This window comes from Ursus arctos, unplaced genomic scaffold, assembly GCF_023065955.2.
Source record: "Ursus arctos isolate Adak ecotype North America unplaced genomic scaffold, UrsArc2.0 scaffold_33, whole genome shotgun sequence".
Lineage (NCBI taxonomy): Eukaryota > Metazoa > Chordata > Mammalia > Carnivora > Ursidae > Ursus > Ursus arctos.
In genome coordinates this window covers 8,109,598-8,127,939 of record NW_026623019.1, presented here as the reverse complement: position 1 = coordinate 8,127,939, position 18,342 = coordinate 8,109,598, and the positions used below count along the sequence as shown (strand labels likewise).

Here is an 18,342-nt window from a genome sequence, read left to right as displayed (position 1 = left end):
ACTCCTATCACTGACTGGACCAGTTCTTTTCCCGCAGTCCAAATTCCAGAGGGAAGGGATGTGATTGCCTCACCAAGCACTTGCGCATCTGTTTGGGCAAAGCTCGTCCTGCCAGGCCCATCATGTCTGCCGGCAAACTGGAGGTGGGCCACCTGGAGCAGGGGACGGCGGCCGGCCGCGTCACACGGGGCGGAGCCACGGACACAGAACATGCTGTCGAGGCAACTTACCTTCCCGAGGTGCACTCTTTTACCTTTCCTTGTATTTTTGTTTGTCTGGTTGGTTGATTGTCTTTTTATGGTATGTAGGAAGTTCATGATACCAACCTGTAAGCCTTCTCCAGAAGAGAGATTATTTTTTTAGAGAAATGAATAAATATATTGACTTAGAAATCTTTTTGAGCCAATACTAAAGCAGGCTTATAAATTGTTTCTCTTTATACAAAATTAAAATCGAGGCAACTGGGAGGTTTTCTTAAGGATTCTAATGGATTGAGGTTTTATTTTGACAAAAGGCCACTGTGATATCATTCACAAATGATGGGGAACCTGCATTTGTCAGTGTTCATGGGTACAGAGCATTCCTGTCTGGTTTCCAAAGCGGGATCTTGCAAGTCCTGAGTAACAGGGTGTGCGTGCTAATGCCCTGGGGTCAGCTCCTATGGGTTCTCAACGGTTGATTCTTAAACTTTCACACATTTTGTTAATGTGGCTTGTTAAACACAGCCATTATTAAAATTAAGATAAGTCAACTCACAACTAACTAACTTACATTAAAAACAAATGTAATAAATATTTAAAACCTATCACTTTCTTCTTAGTTTACAACATTTCACCCTTACCTCTACTTCTGAGGTTGCTGATGTGCATTGTGTCTACGTGGTTGAAATACTGCAGAACCGTGGGCTCCTGCGCATCTCGCCCCAAGTTCATGTTCGATGACATCATGGTGACATCTTGAAATCCCAGATGATGGAAGTATTTATATCATGGAAGGAGATGCCCACACTACAAATCAGCCCTTCCTTGCTGACCCCCCTTCCTGGGGAGCCAGTTGTTAAACATTTATCAGCACCCCACTGGGCATGTTTCACTAATTGAAAATAAAACTTTCAAATTTGCAACAGTTTGGGGGGTTGGATATAAAATACTTTAAAAAGGGAACCATGGCTCTAACCCTGAGTTAGCTATCAATCCATGAAATTGATTCATCAACTCCCCAATCTTTATACATCACCTCCCGCCTTGGAAAGTCCTACCAGCTTAAAAAAAAAAAAAATCTCGGAATGCATTATTTTGGAGGAGGAGGTGGTTAAGGGTCTCTGAAACTCATACACAGAGACCCCTACACCTGCACCTGCACAAAACGCCCAACCGAGAATAGTGGAACATTCACCTAAGGATGGAATTTTTTTTCTTTCTTTACCTAATGATGGGATTTAAGCTGCTTGAAGCAATTACAACTTACATTGAAATTCAGGTGTTTTCCTGTCTCCACCGTTACACCTATTCTTGAATACCAATGAAAAAGTATGCTAACTTTTGACTCCACATTTTTGATTCGTGATGACCTCAGTAGCTGCCAAACAAATTCATCCTAATTATAACCTTTTGAAACATTACTCCATTAATAGAGTGTGGAAGAAGATGACCGATTGAATCTCAGGTTAATGTATTTTGTCACTTAAGAGATTGTCAAAGTGGTTGAGTGTTTCAAATGTCCTTAAAAACAAATGGGCAGAGTGACAGCCAGTAGAAAAATATATAACCTAATTGCACTTGGAAAATACATGCAGGGGTGAGGGAGTAAGGAGCCTTGAGAGCCTGGTAGACAGGCAAGGTGGGCCTGCCATAAGTCGATTTGTATGATGAGCTAAGGAGCTTCGCAGGCAGGTCTCATCAGAATGGAAAAGAGAACCGAGCACAAGCTCGCTGAGGAACAGAGCCAGGGAGAGGTGATTATGAATACATCAGAGCATCTGTCCCTTGGATGAGCTCCTGGCCTAGTCCCCCACCCTGTGTCTGAGTCCTGAGGCGAGCTGGGATAATATAAGTAAAAATGATAGAGCTGCTCAGGAGATCCATTCTGAGATTTTAGAGCACGCACGTTATTGCTTGGGGAACCCTCTAGTGTTAACAGAAGGCTAAAGAGAAGAAGAGTGTGCCCCCCGTTTCACAACAGGATTCTGAACAGCTGTGGGATCTCATGGGTACTTGGCCATTGGTGGCGGAGGAGCCATGGGGGCAGTGGCCTGCCAAAGCAGCAGCTGGGCCCATCGGAGGCCACAGTCCCCCTGGGAAGGCGATCGGGATGGGCAGAGGCAACAGCATCTGTGGTAGAGGTAGACATCAGACAGGGTCGCCATGCCAAGCACAGGACACAGGGAGCGCTATCAGAAGACCCGAAACAAAGATGGTGCATGGTAACTAACTTGACTTTTACTTTGGATTCACTGGATGTACTACTGAAGGAATTCTGAGAAATCTGGGGGAAGGGGAAGAACTTGCAGAGGCCTACGGGTTTGCATTAGTGGGTGGTGACAGGAACTTTTAATGAAGAGTTGCGTCTTTGGAAGATTCCCAGTACAGATATGACTCACAAAGAACCAAGAGCACATTCTCACCCCGACTGCCGACGCTAGTCGACTGTTGCCTTGGAAGTGCATTTGGGTGGTCAGAGGTTATGCTCGTCATCAAGAGGAAAACCATTCTGCTCAGACTTCAGGGGAGTTTCTGGAGGCATGTGAAAATGCTCACTGTGCTACTTAAGGGGCCATAAGAATCACGACTTCCCACGTTGAGGTCCCAGCCTGAGGTTCCTTTCATTGGGGCATTCGGATAGCACCTTGAGTCCTTGAAGCAGGAGCCATCTGGGTTTCTTGCCTGAGAAGCTCTGTAAGGAAACATAGGGCTGGTCTGCATCCTCTCTGTGAAGTGGAAAGACTGTTGGAAGGGCAGAGACAATGAAAAATCTAGGCTGGCTCCCAGAGGATGTCATTAGGATGGAGAAATGAACCACTCCTACCAACACCTGTCAGGGCAGCACAAACAGTATCTTTGAGCAAATTACAAAAAAGCAGCCTCTCTGGGTGGCCAAGTCGCAAGGAGACACACCTTTTTCAGGCTGACAACCCCTTATGGGGCCCAGCTTGGCAAACAGGGAGCCGGCCCCCAGGATCTCAGTGCGTTTGTGCATGGCAGCCCACCCAACGTAACGGGCTATGAGAGGGGGAGTCTACTGGGGGCACCCTATGTTAAGAACCAGGAGTAAACCTGGAAGGATGTACTCTTGGAGATATGAGCCAGAGGCTTTGCTTGACCTGAAACAGGAAGAGTGTGTGGCTAGAGTCGCCTGGGGAATTAGCATTTCCATCTGGCCAGACAGTGTATGCGGGGCACTGCTTTGCAGCCCCAAGCAGCTGCCTGTCGTAAAGGACACAAAAGGCCAGGAAAATAACATTTTAAAAACCAGAAAGTGCCCGATTTGTACCTGAAAAAAAAAATCATTGTAGGCCGGAACAGATCCTGGAACTGATGGAGGTCGTCTTCTCACAGGAGAGGCTAAGAAATCCACCAGTGTCCTGGCTGCCAGAAGCTTTCTGGGCACCTCAGTGAGGGCAGCCTCATGCATTGCTGGGCTCCGCTGCAGTGATGCCCCTGGCAGGTGAGTCCCCAAGGAGCTGGACACCAACAGAGAGGACACAGATACGCAGGGGGTTAGCAAATGGAGAGAAAATTATGTCCACTACCAGGGGCTCAGCCATGTCTGGGCAGAGGGGCAATGAAAAGAAGGAGCTTATTAGACTTCTGTTTGCAGGACTCCAACGACCAAGATATATTTAGGGGAACAGAGAGCTGGACACCAAGCAAGCTGCTTGTTAGAGGAGAGGAGTACTTCTGAGAAGAGAATAGTGATTCCCTTTGTGTTTTGTCTCCTTGTTCGAACCCCATGCACCTGTGTGTGCGTCTAAAGGTGGGGAGGGGGCGGGGCAGGATGGGGCGTTAGGAGAAGGCAAGTTGGTGGCACTGTCAATCACACCTGCAAGGACTGTCACCAAACTGTAAGACAGTGGTCATGAGTAGCCACATTTTTAAGCCCTAATGTAGGGGTCAGTGTCACAAAAGAGGGCATTCTCCCCTACCTTGTAGAAATCCCTCACGGTGTGAGCTCCTCAGGGGCTTGTGGAGGTGCAGGGCTTCGGTGCCTTCTGAAGGTTCTGGTGCTGTCCCCAGGCGGTGAAAGAAGCCGTACCCAGCCGAGGTGACCCCAGGCCCAGGGACTCAGCAGGGCCAGCAGATGCGAGGTACCCGAGAAACAGCTCAACTGAGGAAGAATGATCCCGGAGCCACATGGTGAGGAGGGGTGGATCTACGCATGAGCATATGTGACCTGCCCCCTGGGACCTAAAGATGACCTGAGGGAAACATGGGGACTTTGTAGAGGCTTGGGGTGCAGGTTTCACAAACCACGGCAAAAGCCAGGAAAGCCCAAGTGCTCACGGAGTCTCCCTTCAGAGGACGCACGGGGGTTCTGACAACTGGGAATACAGGTGAAAGCTAAGATGATATCCGTAATCAAAAATGATTTTCAGTATCCTAAAAGTGCTTCCTGCCTTTCTGAACTCAACTGTAAACTGTGAAAATATTCAGGCTGCTGACACAGAAGTGCGTTGCTCCTTGCCTGTTATGCTCAGGTCTCACTCCTCACCGGCCTTATCTGTCCCCAGAACTCGCAGAGCTCGCTCTCACCCGAGGGTCTTTGCATTTGCTGTTCCCTCTCTCTGGAATATTCTTCCTCCAAGCTTTGCAAAGTGGGCTCCTTCCTGTCATTCAGATCTCAGCCTAAATGCCATTTCCTCAGAGAGGCTTTCTCTGACTATACAATTTTTTAGCCCATCTTTCCACCCACATCCCCTCCCGCACATTATGTAGTTTTATGGTTTTAATGACACTTATCATTAGCTGAAATTATCTTGTTTGATTTTTTTTTTTTTTTTTTTTTGGTTACTTATCTATATTGCCTGTCTATCTCCAACAAAATGTAAGTACTAAAAAAGCCAGGGCATTTTTCTGTCTTATTCCCGGCTGTATTTCCCAGCACATTACTGCCTGGCACATAGTAAGTGCTTTTTAAGAATTAGTTGAATCAGTTAATCTTAAACATTCATTTTCAGTTTCTCTGCAGTTGGGGGAAATACTCACCATAGGTCAACTTAAAAAAGGGTGTCTCTAGACCCTTTGTCTTGTTCATTTTCCAGGTAAATGAGAATGAGGACTCCTGCCTCAAGCTTAGCATGGAATCGTAATTTGTTCATATGTGCTGACAGATCACTTTCAAGTTCATGTCTCTGACACCTTTGTACACTCGCCCTTTGCACATATCAATACTTTAACATTCATTTTGCTGGAACACCAGCTGTCTCTACTGTTCTGACTGCACTTCTTCTAACCCAGTGCTGTTGAAACAACACATCACTAACGAGAAGTTGTGATCTATCAGCAACATATAGGACAACCTTTTACTCCATTAGCAACACTCAGACCATCTGCATACTTTGTGGCAATTCCCATCCTCAAAACTGAGCCTGTTTTAAAAATACTGGTAGCCAGAGACTCTGTTGAAACAGAATTCAGGTCCCTCCCTTGTGTTTTAGTAACTTTGCCTACCCACTGGGATTATGTCTGATGTTTTCCAAGTCCTTTGAGGTGACTGGTTTGACACCAGATGAGCTTCTAAGACACACTGCTGAATCATCTTCATTGGGAAGTTTTAAGAATAGAAGAGGCAACTGCCTATGCTAGATGAGATGTCACAGCACTTAGAAGCTAGGGATAGAAATCAAGTCACCCCTTGAGATTTGCTCTAGCAAGGTGATTTTTCTACCTTTGGATAATAATTAGTCCTCTAAAACTGACAAGTTTTGCTCTTAACAAATGAAATTATCTTGAGGAGGTGAAAAAACTTTATTAGTCAATATTGGGGAAAGTATGTATATTTTTATATTTACATATTATATATATTTTATATTTTGTAGTATACTTTACATATTATATATTTTTATATTTATATATATTTATATTTATATATATTCCTTCCTCCCCTCCCTCCCCCCGGGCTAGGAATACAGCAGAGTACTGAAGGGATGTTTAAGACCAAAAAAGACCAGTGACTTTGGGGGATATTTCCTGATGTGTTTGGCACTTTTAAAATTTTTGTTGTTTTTCTTTTTTCATGTAAATCATCCCCTAGTAACTAGCATGGGGTATTTCTGAAATTCATTTACTGCCATTTGCTGTATTGTCCAACAGATTGTTTCTAGTACCTTCTGATGTGTGGCAGCTGTGTTTTAACAATTCCAAGTGTACCATATGAAAGTAATCAAAGACATTAACACACTAGTGTCTGTAGCTCTGGAGGTATTTCCTGAGCGGGGTACTGCTGGGCCAAGAAGTTGTACGTAGATTACCTTTTTTTTTGCATGCTGAAGTTTTCTCTAAATATATGTAGAATCATCATATGTTTGTGTTTGTAGATCCCTGTCTTCATGGACATAGCTCTCTACAAAGGGCAAGCATACTCAAATCTGCATTCAAGTGCCATTTTTAGAGAGCATAGAATACATAACACATTAATCTGTGCAAAGTGATCTCTCAGATTCCCAAAGGAGGAAATAGTTAAAGTTTAGTGTTTTTTTCTGATATAGTGTACCCTGGGTAGAGTAGTAATCGCTAACGACATAACATCCTAATGTAAGCAGTTATTGGGAAATGTTTCACAAACAGTATTTTATTATAGTAAGATTGCACTGTACTTAAAGTAAATATCCCTGGATCCCCTCCAAAGCCAAAAGAATGTAGTCAGGTTACAGAATCTGCTCATTCAGCCATTGTGTCATGATATTTTAGGAATTTGAAAAAAGCGTTCTTCATGTATCATAAAAGGTGCGGAGGGGTGGAGTAACCTGAAGAAAGTACGCTTTCAGAGTACTGTTGGTCAATAAAATGACGTGTTGTGCAATCATGAAAGGAGGTACAAAAATATGCACATTGTATTACCTCACTGATTATCAAGTCGCGTATGTCATGCAAGCTGGGTATCCAAGAATAAAACTTAAAAATGAAGGCTCCACATGGGGCAGATGCTGTCATAAGTCATATTTCAAGATTTAGGTTTAGCTTTCCACACATCCAGTTTTACAACACTTTTGTGATCTTTAGCAAACAATGTAAACTCTCATTAGCTGACGACGGATGCCGTATTTCAGTGGACATACGTGTTGTAGGTATAGATATGGATGGAGATCTAGGGCCAACGCCCAGCATCACACTTTACTGTACCAGCTTCACTTTCCTTGCTAGAGGAAATATGCTTTCCAAACATGCTTTAAATAAGGGGTTCTAGGATTCTGTGGTAGAAGCCAAGAGCCTGCATTTATTTGACATTCCACTTCTCCCCTATGACCACTACTGACAGAGCCTCAGAGTGTCTGGCCCTTGTAGAACTTTCACTCTTAATTAAAATAGTGACACCAAATGCTTTTAATGATTCCCCAAGTGCTATTATAAGGTACAAGGTAAATGTTAGAGCTGGGGCCCATCTTTGGGGAATAAAACGACTTGGAAGTAACATTTTCTGTACTGCTTTGTCCATTGCCTTCCTTTGGCCTTCCCACAGGGCTTCACTAGGCACTGGGCCACATCTAACCTTAACTCCTTGCTGAAAGAAACTTTTTGCAACATCAAACAGCAGAATAGGACGTTTTTCCAATCCGAAAAAAAAAATCGTTAAGATGTTCAACTGTGTCTTTTCAATTCCTGGCTTTCTTCTGAAGTCCATTGCCTTACTTCTTTACCTGGATAATTATGGAGGAACCATGAAAGAAATTGTTCCCTCCCCCACAGCACCTTGAAAAATATTATCAATCCTCAGTGGAGTTTGTATCTATGGAGAACTTACTACTGGCAAATGGTGATACTGAAGATTTCTTTTTAATTTCTTTTTCCTCCCTGTCCTTACAGTTGTGCATGGATATGGTCTAGTAGACCAACACGGATCTATTGATAGATAGACAAATAGATGTTGCTTTGAAAAGGAAGAGTTAAGGATTATCCTGTAGTACAGAACTCTTGCTGTCTACCTCTCTCATTTCCGAACCTCAACTTTGCCTTTTTCTCAAGCAAAGAAAATTAGAAACAGTTCCTGAAAAATTGCCATTGGGATCAGCTACTTTAATTTACTCCACAAATTCTTTTGATGATACTTAGAATGTGCAAGTTATGATGCTGTGCTGGAGAGAGGCACAAAATGTGAAACCAAGCACGCTTTCCTCCCATAGCTCACCGCCCAGTGGGAGGCTGGGTGTTTTAAGGAAGGGACTTCCAGCTGGCAGAGAAGCAGAGTGAAGGCCCTGAGGGGGACCACATAAGGGGAGATCTTGTATAGCATGCTTAGAAATGAAGACGTTGATTTGGCTGAAGACGAATCTGCATGGAGAAATAAAGAGAGGAGAGGTAGAAGAGGGGCTAGGCATTGGAGTGAGACTGAGAAGAAAGCCTTGATCCAGATTATAGGACTTGGAACATCAGGCTTAAAGTTTGGGTGTTGCGTCCTAAACAATGGAGGACCACTGGGGGCTTTGCAGGGACAATGACCATTGTGATCAAATATCTCTCTTTCATATTTACTGCTGAGGAGGTCTTCAGTTTAGAAACTCAGAGATTATTCAGGAGACCTTTAACAGCATCCTCAGTATCACCTAAATTTTGTGAGAACACGGTGGTTTTAAAACTAACAAAATCACAACAGAAAAGGTGGGAATTACATTGAAAACCTGTATTTCCATTTCAAGAAGCTATGTGCTTAGTCACGGTTCTTCTTAGCACAGGCGCAGTGTAGAAGAGGTTTGTCTTGGTGTGTCCCCCACCTGCTGTACCACCAGCCCCCCTCACCCCTGCATCCCCATGTATTCATCTTCCATCACAGCCCCACCAGGAAGAAGAAAACTAGCTCTCGACCCTCACCTACACCGTAGTTGACTTAACTAGCGCTTTCATGGAGGTGGGGGGCAGGGTATTATATAAAATTAATGTCGGAATAAGTGGAGGACTCCTTTGGGTGTGATTCACGAGGGGCAGAGTTTAATCTTTCCCTTTCCTCCCTCACCAGTGCAAACTCCCCGTGATTGTTTCTCCACGAAATTCTTGGGAACGAAAAATCTTTCAGTGCCATGGTTGGACTTGAAATAACAAATAGCCAAGGAAGGAAAAAAAAACCTCAAACTAAATTAGTACTCAGATGTAATGGCCAATAGTGTAGAATAGTGTATCCATCAGGTTCTAGCAGGAGAGAGATGGCATGCTCAAATTAGGATCATTCCATGCGAATTTAATAAATTTAATAAAAAGACTATTTACAGAGTTGTAGGGAAGCCATAAGGGTTACTGCAGCACCCTGAGCTAATAAAAGCACAGCTGTTGCCATTTCTAGGCCCAAGAGAGGAGGGGAGGGAGCAGTTACTGAACCCAAAATGAGAGAGTCCTACAGAGAGGGACATCATGAGAGGAACTCAGACCTTCAGACAAGGGGCACCACTGGTCCAAGGTGACTGAGAGGAAGACAGAGGAATAAATACAGCGATCTCACTTTTATCCCTCTCTTCACTCTTTTCTCCAGGGCTCCCCATTGGCTGAACTCAACCAGAACTGGAGGGCAAGTTGGGGGTGGGGCATCCATCGATGAAGTTGTTGTAAGTCAGCTTTCCCGTGCAGAGCCAGGGAGAAATGAGCGCAGAGCAGATTTGGAGAGGTGAGTAGCATACCCAGCACTAGAGGGAGGGAGAGAGAGAACGTAGAAGCAACAAGCTTGGCGGAGTGGGTGGGAGAGGTTGGAGAAGGAAGGACTAAAACTTACTGTGTCAGAGCATTGACCTTGTTGAATACACACATACCCACACACGCCCTTTTCAAAACTAAAGAAACACAATGTTGGGACCTCCTTGTTCTAAAGTCGAAGGGAGACATTTTCAGGCACCCCTTACTCCACAAGGTGATCACCCTTCTTTCTGAGGAAAATAAGCTCATTGAAATCCAGACACTAATGAGATCTTAAAGCATGAAAAGAATTCACTCCGAGGTGTGTAGACAGTTTATTTTATTAGCCAGCCGCGAGTCCCCATGAGGAGCAGCAGATAGAATAAAGCATGGCTTCTCTTTTCCCATAGGATTACCTTTCAGGGATACAAAGTCAGCCTCAGATGGAAACCCAGGTGTTCCTGGAGTGTCTCCAACATTCCTCTTCTCTCTTCTGTCCTTCCTCCAACCAGGGCCCCCTTCTGTAGGTCAAAGCTTTGGAAATCCTCATTCCTGGATTTATCCTGGGAAGGCACTGAGGAATTTCTATTCTGTACCTCTTTAATTTTCACCAGGAGTAAGAGTCTTATGCCTGAAGCATCTACAGGAGAAACTTTCTCTTGCTAACAGTGAACAACTTTGAGGCATGATTATGCTGTAGAAACCTCTTCCCGCCTGCACACAACTCACCCCCACCTCTTCCTCAGAAGGAGTAAGAGTCAAAAGAAATCTGAAACCTTGTTTTGTCACACTAACTTTAGGGTTAGTGTGTTTTTTTCTGGTTATAATTGGGCAATGGGCTTCTTTTTAATTTGACCAGTTTCACAAAATACGTTCATCTTGTATGTAATGAAATTGCCTTTTCGTTTCAAAATTTTTATTTGGTTGTCTGTAGCTACATAAAACTATGCTAAAATGTGGTGGCTCAAAGCAATATTGTATTAACTTTCACAAACTTATGGGTTGTCTGGGTGCTTGCTTCTTGCTTAGTATTTCTCATGCAGTCATCTTGAAGACTCCACTGGGCTGGCTGTCCAAGATGGCACTCTCACATGGCTGTTGGTTGAGAAGAGCTGGAGTCTTTGACTAGAACACCTGTCTGACCTCTCCATCTGGCTTTCATTTCTCACAGCATGGCAACAAGGTTCTGAGAGGGAGCTTCTCAGGGTGGGCCTTCCAAGAGACCCAGGTAGAGGTTGCCAGATTCTTATAACCTAATGTCAGAAGTCCCACCTCAGACCTGCCCCCAAGATCACCCAGATTCAAGGGGAAAGGAATTAGACTCCACCACCCACTGGAGGTGAGGAGCAGTACGTAGCTACAAAGAGGTAAGGAATTGGTGATGGCCACATTTGGAATCCAACACAGCTTCATCTCTTCTTTTGTGTTTTCCTAATGAAATCATGATCATTCATTTGTGCTATCATTACTCAACAATCTGCTTAATATAGTGGAAAGAGCGCTGAATTCAGAGTGAGAAGGCCAAGCCAACAGTCCCAACCAGAAGCAAAGTGTAGCCAAAGCAGCAGCTGGGCTCTGAGGTGCCTATGCGTCCATGGTAGCTCTTGGATGCTGGGGCATTTCCATGCTTTCCAGTCCTATTCCAGGGAGTGCAGAGTTCAGGAGAACTAATCTGCAGTTGTTTCTTCTCCACTTGAACATGTCTTACCCCCTGACACATTCAGGGGGGGAACTGAGCAGGCAGATTTACCTCAAGAATTCAGAGTAAACAGAATAGGGCATCATCTGGAGTATGCCAACACATCAGTTTGTACTAATCAGTCCCGAAGCTGTCGGTACTACCTCTGTGATCTCGGGTTAGTCGCTTCTAATTTTCCTTTGTTTGTGCTTTTGTTTTTTTGTTTTTGTTTTTGTTTTTTTAAGAGTAGCATTTTATTTTAATTTTTTTAAGATTTTATTTATTTATTTGACAGAGAGAGAGAGAGACAGCCAGAGAGAGAGGGAACACAAGCAGGGGGAGAGGGAGAGGAAGAAGCAGGCTCCTAGCGGAGGAGCCTGATGTGGGGCTCGATCCCATAACACCGGGATCACACCCTGAGCCGAAGGCAGACGCTTAACCGCTGTGCCACCCAGGCGCCCCTCTGCTTTTGTTTTTTTAACAGGAAATTCGTATTGGGCTTTAATTGTCTGAATTAAGAGATTAGGGGAGAAACTACATATCGATATACTTCCATTATTTCCATCTTGACTCCATCCCATCTTTAACTGTCTCTGTACACTTTGGATTTTTTATTTTATTTTATTTTTTAATTGAAGTATCATTGACATTCAATGTGATATTAGATTCAAGTGTACAGCAGAGTGACCTGACCATTCTATACATTACGTTATTCTCACCACAATAAGTGTTGTCACCGTATTACGCGTAATTACAATATTATTGACTGTGTTCCCTATGCTCTACTTTTCACCCGCATGACTTATCTATTTTATAACTGGAAGTTTGTACCACTTAATCCTCTTCACCCATTTTGCTCATTCCCCAGCCCCCTCCCCTCTGGCAACCATCAGTTTGTTCTCTGAATTTATGAGTCTGGTTCTATTTTTGTTTGTCCATTTATTTTGATTTTTAGTTTCCACATATTAGTGAAGTCATATGGTCTTTGTCTTTCTCTAATTTTCTCCTGTAAAATGGGGAGAATAAGCATTTCAGAGGTGCTGGAGGAGCAAGATAAATAAGATATGTAGAAATGTTTTCAACAGAAAAGCCCTAGGGACAAGTAAAGTATTTTCAAGAATGTTGCCTAAATTGGGGCAAAGTCTCTCCAAGGAGACAGTTTGTTAATCTTTTCAGCTTAGGGGATGACGTGGTCTCTATCACAACTGCTCAGCTCCACTGTTGTGGAGCATGAGTGTGAATCCAACCCTAGACAAAAAATGGTAACAAACAGGTGTGGCTGGATTTGGCCATCATGCCTCAGTTGCCAGCCTCTGGTCCAATTTATGATTTCCCCTGTGAAAAGAACGGGGAGAAAAGTCTGGACAAGTAAATTTGTAATAATATCTTTTATTTGTACTTACTGTGGTTTAGACACTAGACAGGTGAACTAGAAATGCAAAGAAATGGGAAAATACTGTTTGATACTATGAGTTGACACCAGATTTCCTCCTAAAAAGAGAATACTAAGAGAAAATATCCTGACAATGGAGAACATAGGACCTTGGGGAGAGGAGAGCTGGTGTAGTTGAGAAAGGAAGAGTAATATTCCATTTGTTCCAGATAGGAATTGAAATGCCAGGGAGAATCTAAGTGACTCACCATGTACCCCTACCCCATGAACCTGCACTTCCCCACCACGGTTGTTTAGGTCATGAAATGATTTGAGTGAGTGGTTTGTCTGTTTTAAAAACCAGTGAAGAGATTGGGGCCTCATACCTGTTTCATTTAGAGCAGATCCTCGATCTCCTACTAGGATCTTGGGGTGCAGATGCAAACAAAAACATAAAGGAGTAAGTCCTAGAAACACCTAGAAATCAAGGAAGACCTCTGCACCATCATAAGCCATAGAAATAGGGTGCGGAGGGAGTTAACCAGAAGTCCAGAGGGCAGGGGCCCCAGCTGGAGTCTCTGACAGAAACTTCGAGCATACCATGATGTAAATAACAATGATTATAGCACTCATATAAAACATGTCAAACACTTTCTATTAAAATGGTAATTAAAAGTTTTTTTAAAGGTCACTATCCCATTCCATCGAATATGACAATTTATTTGAAAAAAAAAAAAGATACATAACTGGCCATTTCACATGGTTTTTAATGGAGATTTATCCAAATTTTGCCTTTCTGGGATGAAACTTCTTTTTAAATGAACAGTTCATTCTTGTGAAGAGGTTTCTCACATATGATATTCTCTGCAATCTACATTTCCAAATGGCCCATTGCCAATTTTGGTTTTAAAAAAAATAGGAGTTAGCAATTAACACTGGGCACTTGAAGAAGGAATGTTCATAATAATAAAAGCCTCCAGATAACCCTTCCATAGAATAGTGACACGTAAATGTGTGTGTTCACTTCTCTGGGAATGAATGGTGCTAAGAACGTCACGGTTGGCTATGTGCTCACATATTCTGGCATATACTTGGCACATTATATTTGATTCTTGGCTGTACGATTGCAGTGAGCCACTGCTAATGATGGCTGAAGAAAACATTTCAGAATGTCTTTATTTTACAGGCAAGCCACTGTGATTGAGAAGAAAAACTTCCTACTCAGAAATGGGTGATCTGAATCTGAGTGGGAAATCTGCTACTTCTTAACCCTAGAGTTCCTACTAGAGACCTAAGGGCATCGGTATCATCTGCAAATGGTAATAATACCCTTCGTCTATCACCTGGTTGTTGTGAGAATTAAGGGAGAAGAGTAAGTGGAAAAATGTTTGCAAAGTGACGTAGAAATAGAAGTTCTTCTAAACTGATATTTGAGATGATATTGTAAGTAATTGTTCAGTATTTTAAGTATATTTTCAGGTTTTACTTAGTAGGATTCAAGCATAGATCTATTAGAATATGTGTATTAGCAACTTATTGCCAGTACAGTTGACTCTTGAACAACTTGGGTTTGAATTCTGCGGATCTGCTGATACACAGATTACACACACACACACACATGAATACACTAGTATCCATGTATTTTCTCTTCCTTATGATTTTCTTAATAACATTCTCTTTCTCTAGCTTACTTTACTCTAAGAATACAGTATATAATACATGTAACACAAAATGTGTGTTAATCGACTGTTGATGTTATCATTAAGGTTTCTGGATGACAGCAGACTATTAGTAGTTTCTTTGGGGAGTCAGAAGTTACACGTGGATTTTTGACTGAGAGTGCGGGGCAGGTGTCAGTGCTCCTGACCTCCACCTTGTTTGAGTGTCAGCTGTTAATGTGAAGCATAATATTGTCTTTGCCTCCAGCTTCTTCTCCCAATATCACCACTGTCAGCAAACTGATCATGAATAGAATGAAAGTAATTGGCAAGTTGGGCATTGTGTGGTCAATGCTGTTGGTTGCCTCCCCCAAGAGCCATCTATCTCTTCTCCCTTTCCTGTTAACAAAGTCCAGGTTTTATTCATAATCCGTATGTAAATCCATATTTTTAGCCCCCATTTCAAGGACAAATACTGAGTTTTCAAAGCCACTCACAGTAACCCCCTTCCCTTTGCCAGTGACCGATTAAGAGCTGGACACATAACTCAGGTTTGTTGAATGTGTGACATTGGACACTTACGGAGCACTGACTCTATGCCAGGCACTTTTCCCAATTCCTTATATATATTTATGCTAATCCTTACACCAATCCTATGAGGTAGGTTGTAGGACTATCTAAGTTTTTGCAGCTGAGGAAATTCAGAGCTAGAGAGACTAAAAATACTTGTCCAAGGAAGTGTATAAGTAGAATTAGAATACAAACCCAGGTAGTGTAGCTTGTTGTCCATACTCATTGCGACTGTGCAACACTAATGTTGGAGTCTCCTAAAGGCTTTTAGAAAGGGTCTCCTCACTAATAAAAAAGAGTCAAGCAGGATATGTCCCGTTCCTTCTGCCAGATGTCTGATGATCTTGATGCCCAGGAGAATGGCAGCCATCTTGTGACAATGAGGAGCATTAAACCGACACACTGAGTATAGCCCAGTGAAAAGATAGAAAAATCCTGGGTCTCTGACATTGTATTGAAACACTGACTTTGCAAACTGTGAAACTTGCCTACTGCAGCACTTCTTATTACAGGAAGTACTCTATTTTCATCTTTGGGTAAACAGTTTTGAATTGGAGTCATCTAATACTTGCAGCTAAACACATCCCAGCTGAACTAATACGGACACGCTGTTAAGTATGGTATCTCCAACCTAAGTGATTGGTTTCCTTCTGAAGTAGCAATTTACTATCACTAGAAATATGTCAAGGATGCTAAAAGGGGATTACAATTTGGGGAGAGTAGGTTAGATAAAATGATCCAAGATGCCTTCCACTTCTAGGTTGCTGATTTCATTGAAGTTATGGTTTTCTCTATCAAATAGGATCATTAAGATGGAAGGTATTAAAATACAATTGAACAGTCTTCTGGAGGAAAAAAAATATATTTGGAAGATAAAGGAAAGAAAGATAAATTAGCAGGAATGTGGGCAGATCCTGTGGTTCAGTTAAGGAACTGAAACCAGAAATAACTTGGAGACCCAGGATAAGACAAACTTGATTTGGGGACTTGCTTCCTTAGTTCCATCCTTAAACATCAATTACACAAAATTCTTAGAGTCTATATCAACTACCTACATATTTTTCTTTTCCCTTTACCTCCAGCTTCTAGAAGATCACATGGCCTCCTTCCTAATTTCTCTCAAAATCACTGTTTCTATTTACTTGGTTTCTATTCCACAACTGAATGGGAACTCTTCAAGCAGTGGCAACTCACTTCTGTACTTGCAAATCCTATAGCATATTTCAGTCTTGACCCATCCAATCTCTTCATGGTGTTTGGCCTCAACTTTCAGGCCACATTGCTCCACATTTCATCATCTCTCTCTGAATAACCAAACTGCCTCCCACTTATGCATGCCCAGCTATTTCACCAGCTCAGAGCATTCTCCCAACCTCCAGACCCCTGTTTACAACTCTTTCCTGAATGGCTTCTCTAACACTCTGGGAAAACAGCAGTCTTGGCTCCTCTGTCTCTCTCTGCCTCTACCTCCCTTACATCTCTTGTCAGTTCAAAACCCAAAACATGTCTTTCATTTGTCCCTGATCAATTGCATTTCCAATTCCAGGTCTTCACTCTCCCCTAGGCTTCCAAGTGGCCCACCCTCAAATTCCATGCTGACTACCCGCGCAGTAAGTCTAAACATGAGTCAGCATAATAAGTCTGAACTGTTTTACTTTGGATGATTCCTCATTGGTTTGAATGGTGATTGCCTTCGGAATAACACCCATTTTTCTTTGGGTATTGCTCCAACTGGCCCCATCCTACCTGCCAGCTTCAGCTCCAGCTATTCTCTTCATGCACCCTGTGGTTTTCCTATGTGAAACTGCCTGCTTTTTTATCTCTGAGCTATGGATGCATGCTGATTCTTTGATTGAATTGTTCCCATCTACCATTGCATGGCCTGGCAAACTCATCATATCTCAAGGCACAGCTCAGATTGTGTCTTTTCCCTTTATCTTGCCCACCACCAGGCAGACTTTTAGCTCCGCATCTGTTTCTATAAACATGCCTCCATTCAAGCATGCATTGGAAAAGCAGGAGCTGCCTGGATAATGCAATATATCACCACCCCCAGCTCCACAGAAGTGCCCAAGGGCTGAGAAGCTAACCATGGCTGAGCTAATATGTCCCTTTCTGGACATCTTTTGGGTTGAGACCAGAGAGAACTGGCAATGAATCTCTCTGACATTCAGTCAGGGAAGAAAATGATTACCCTATACCAAACAAACTCAGCCTTAACCTAAAACTGCTGTAAAGAGCAACTGTTTAAAGATTTTTTTATAAGAAGAAATTGTAACCCAGTAGTTTTAACCTAAACCATTTTTTAATATGTGTGTAAAAATCTCAGCAATCTGAGAACTAAAAGTAAAATGCTACCCAGATGTTTATTTTGGAAAATTCAAGAGAGGAAGAAAAACTAAAACTCAAGACTTGAAAGGTTGAGTCATTAAGAACTAATGGTAATCTGGGATTATTATTTTTTATCAAAATTAAACACAAATATCAAGTTAGTTTTGATAAAGAAGATAAATAATGATTCAGTAATATTGATATGTTTATAAAATCACAGAAGACAAAACAAAATAGAAATAAAAAGTAGTCACATAATTAAACATTGTAATTAAGCACTTTTGAAGTCCTGGCCTATGCAGTAAGGCAAGAAAAATAAATGGAGTACAAACGAGAACATTATTATCATGATCTTGAGATGTTATTAAAGATATTATTATTTATGTGAAAAACTCAAAAGAGTCATTTGAAAATAATAAAGTTAGCAAGCTTATTATATGTGAAAAGAATGTGCATGTTATGTATACATACTTCAGGAGTTTTTCCTATGTATCTGCAATAACTGTTTAGGAAATATAATAGGGAAATAAACTGTAATTTTGATGCATTGGGGTAGAAGTTGTAGAAGAAATAGCTCTTAACTAAAGAGAATGTTTTCCAAAGTAAAAGTTACTAAAAAATCATTAATAAGAGTAATCAAAACATGCATATAATACCAAAGGAAAAAAATACCTTAAAAAAAGGTACTATTCTCAGAAGACTAAAATTTTTTGAGGAGCATAATGACTGTTATAAATGGAGAAACATAGCAACAGGAAGATAACATAAAAGAAATGTCAATGCCTTGTCAAATAATCCTTAAACTTGATGAAATCAATCTCAATACATTTTTCTTGAAACTTAATGACGATCTACAGTTCCATGAAATAAAAACAAAACAACAAACAAAAAAGTTTGAGAGATTAATGAGAGGACCTTTGCATT

The 18,342-nt window shown here is 42.0% G+C and overlaps 1 long non-coding RNA gene across 1 annotated transcript in view; it reads left to right on the top strand.

Annotated features, from left to right (window-relative positions):
- Window positions 1-402: 402 nt before the first annotated feature.
- LOC123002114 (uncharacterized) overlaps window positions 403-18,342 on the top strand; it is a 54,351-nt gene continuing 36,411 nt past the window's right edge. Inside the window, exons 1-5 of the long non-coding RNA XR_008956847.1 lie at window positions 403-3,663; window positions 4,233-4,352; window positions 9,673-9,804; window positions 10,981-11,176; window positions 14,046-14,178. This is a non-coding gene — a long non-coding RNA (uncharacterized LOC123002114). The remainder of the gene's footprint in view (window positions 3,664-4,232; window positions 4,353-9,672; window positions 9,805-10,980; window positions 11,177-14,045; window positions 14,179-18,342) is intronic.